Source organism: Rhinoderma darwinii, chromosome 2, assembly GCF_050947455.1.
Source record: "Rhinoderma darwinii isolate aRhiDar2 chromosome 2, aRhiDar2.hap1, whole genome shotgun sequence".
In the NCBI taxonomy this organism is placed as follows: Eukaryota; Metazoa; Chordata; class Amphibia; order Anura; family Rhinodermatidae; genus Rhinoderma; species Rhinoderma darwinii.
Window position 1 is genome coordinate 109655249 of NC_134688.1, and position 3635 is coordinate 109658883.

Sequence of the window (3635 nt, forward strand, 5' to 3'; positions counted from 1 at the left end):
AAAAACAATGTCAAAATTGCAATTTTTTTCCATTGCCCCCCACAAAAGTCAGAATAAAAATTAATCAATAAGTCCCATGCACCCCAAAACAGTACCAATCAAAACTACGTCTCGTCCCGCAGAAAACAAGCCCAAAAAATCACTACATTGATGGAAAAATAAAAAAGTTACGGCTCTTGGAAAGCAACGATGCAAAAACAAATAATTTTAGTTCAAAAGTGTTTTTATTGTGCAAAAGTCGTAAAACATAAAAAACCTCTACATATGTGGTATCGCCGTAATCGTACCGACCCATAGAATAAAGGTAACATGTTATTTACGTCGCACAGTGAACGGCGTCAATTTAAAAACGCATAGAACAATGGCGGAATTTCATTTTTTTTTTATAATTCCCACAAAAAAAGTTAATAAAAGTTAATAAAAAAATTATATGTACCCAAAAATGGTGCTATTTAAAAGTACAACTAATCCCGCAAAATACAAGTCCTCATACAGCTATGTAGACGAAAAAATAAAAAAGTTATAGCTCTTTGAATGCGAATATAGAAAAACGAATAAAATAGCTTGGTCATTAGGGCCTAAAATGGGCTGGCCAATAAGGGGTTAAACATCAGACAAAATTGTATGTTTTGTTTTTGTTTTTTGACCGAATTAAAAAAATGCACATTTTCTGGCATAATCACTGCTTTTATGCAACAAAAAAAGTAATACTTTTTTTTTTTTTATTAGTTATGTTAGGGCCTTCCAGCACTAGTCACAGGGGGTGTTAACTACAAACCCCCCTCTGTGTGCACCCCTGACCTGTAGTAGCAGGGGCCCGAGTAGAAAATTACATAGGCCACAGGTGATTAGACATGCTGCAGGTGGCCATGGGCTATCCTGTCTGCTTGAAATATTTGCAATTGCGAACACTGTGCCCCCAAATACCCATCACTACATGCCCTGACTGCACAAGTACAACTACAGTATAATGTGCAATACTTATGGGTCAACCTCCATGACATCTCTCAGGAATGAAAGTTGCTTGGTGTAGAGGTACAGGCTTTTTTTTAGTGCAGCCGTCCCTGCTCTTCCCTTTATCATTCAGCTTCCTCTTGAACTGGTCCCTGCACGTCTTCCAGCGTGTTTTTATATAGTCAACTGGAAAAAAAAAGAAGATTCACATAAAAACATGTTTGCAAAGTTTGTTGCAGCAGTAGGGAGCAAAGTAATGAAACTTACCCATCATTTTCTTTCGGGATTTTGAGCCCTTCTCCCACTCCTCCTGATACAATTCCTACACCTCCTGCCAGGCATTGTCCTTGAAATTGCGGTCAGAGTATTCCTCCTGACGCTTGTCTCAAAGACATGGACTGTGCTGGACCAGTATAATCAGCCTTTCTACACTATTGATAGACACCATCTTCTTTGCTCTGTGCTGCTTTACTACACTGTCTCCAACATGCACAACGACAAAGCTCAGTCCCTGTCGTCACTTAGCAACTGTTCCGCAAATCTGCAATCGCGGATAAAACACGCAGGTGCATACGTAGTTTTCACTTCTTAGGGCAAGTCTGTACCACAATTGCGGTCCTGCACACAACAGTTCAAACCACAGTTGTGTGCATGGGGCCATAGGAATCAATGGGTCCGCAATGCATCCACAGGTTTGCGGATGAATTGCGGATGCAAAAACACTTTCGTGTGCATGAGGCCTTATTGTTAGGTTTGAAGTTCCAGAGTTTTTGGGTTTGTGTTGTTTATGGGTCGAGAATCTTAGATCTGTTGAGTTAAATAAAGTTATTGTTAGGAATAACATTTTTAAGGAAGTCCTAGCTGGTAGAGTTTGTGGTGCTTTTTCAGAGTCTCCTTTTCCCAATTTTAGATTTTCACCTTTGGGTTTAGTCCCAAAAAGGGATCCTAATTAATTTAGATTAATTCACAATTTATCCTGCCCTGATAAATCTCCGTTAAATGATATGACGGATAAAGCTAACGCCTCGGTTATCTATTCATCCTTTGATGACGCATTGGTTTTGTTGAGGAAATATGGTTTGGGAGCTCTTTTGGCTAAATCAGATATCAAATTGGCTTTTAGATTATTACCAGATAACCCAGAGGGATTTAATTTATTAGGCTTCCTGTTTGATGGGCAATTCTTATTTCACATGTTTACCAATGGGTTTTACACTATCTTGTTTTTACTTTGAGACATTCTCCACTTTCCTACAAAGGGGAGATCAATTTGAGGTTACAGGTGGGGGTGTCATACATTATCTGGATGATTATTTATAGGTAATGCGCATTTTTCTCTTTATTCAGATTTATTAGAAGGGTTTACAAAAAATAGCTGAATTTTTTGGCATACCTATTGCAGGGGAAAAAACGGTTTATCCTTGGAATTCCGTTGAATTTATCAGTATTATAATTGATACTAAAAATGTGGAGTGTTGTTTACCACAGGATAAAATAGTTAGGATCAAATCTTTGTTGGAAACATTTTTAGCAAAAAAGAAGGCCACTTAGAGGTTCAGTCTCTTTTGGGATTGTTGGTTTTTGCCGCAGGAGTGATCCCTATAAGCAGAATTTTCTCGAGGCGGCTTTATATTGCCACAAGGGGTGTCAAGTTGCCTCAAGATCATATTTGTTTAACTAAATCCTTAAAAGAAGATCTTAAAATGTGGTTGGAACTTATTAAAGATTTTAATGGGCATACATTATGGCAATCAGAATTTGTTGAAGCAGTCTCGTTGAGTTTGGTAACTGACGCTGCAGGCTTTTATGGCTATGGAGCATTTTGTAACCGACACTGGTCAGCGGAATCGTGGGCTAGTGCTTGGATCGAGAATGGGCTCACAAAAAACATTGTTGTGTTAAAATCATTCCCTGTTTTAGTGGCTATTGTGTTCTGGGTAACAAGTGTTTGCTATTAAAATCAGACAACAAAGGTGTTACTTTTGAAATAATTTGTCTATCGTCTAAGTTTGAAGATGTTGTTAAAGTATTAAGACACTTAGTTCTTTGCTGTTTATCCCTCAATATTTGGTTGAAAGCCATTTATACTGAGGGTCCCAAGAATCAGATTGCAAACTCTTTATATCGGCAGGTAAATAAATTTTGCATTTTGATGCCGGATGCGGACAAGGAAGGAATTCAATATCCGAAACACCTTTCGGATCTGGTTTGGGAGTGATTTTTGAGAATATTAAAAAATCTGTAGCTGAGGGAACATGGGTTGAATATTCGGCCGCATGGCAGGATTGACTTTTGTTTTGTTCTAGCAATAATAGGCAAATTTTGTCCTCTGATCTTTCTACAACTTTATTGTTTCAGGCTTAATGCAGAAGAATTCATCTCCTTCTGCTATTGTTAAGTGTTTAGCAGGTATTTTTTTTTCCCTGAAGTTAATTGGTTCTGTTAAGGATCTGCCAGGCACAGCTTCTGTATCCACGCCGATAGGTAATCAGTCTGCACCTGCTTCTATGTCTGTGAGACTGACTCCATCTTCCACCACTCAGGATGGCAGGCTTAGGAGTGGGAGAGCCTATCACAGCCTGGCCAGACGGACCAGGACCTGTGAGTGACGTCACAGCGTGATCTCTCGAGAACACGCTGTGTCTGCACTGCCAGAAGCTGGGCGTTCTGAAGAGAAGTGG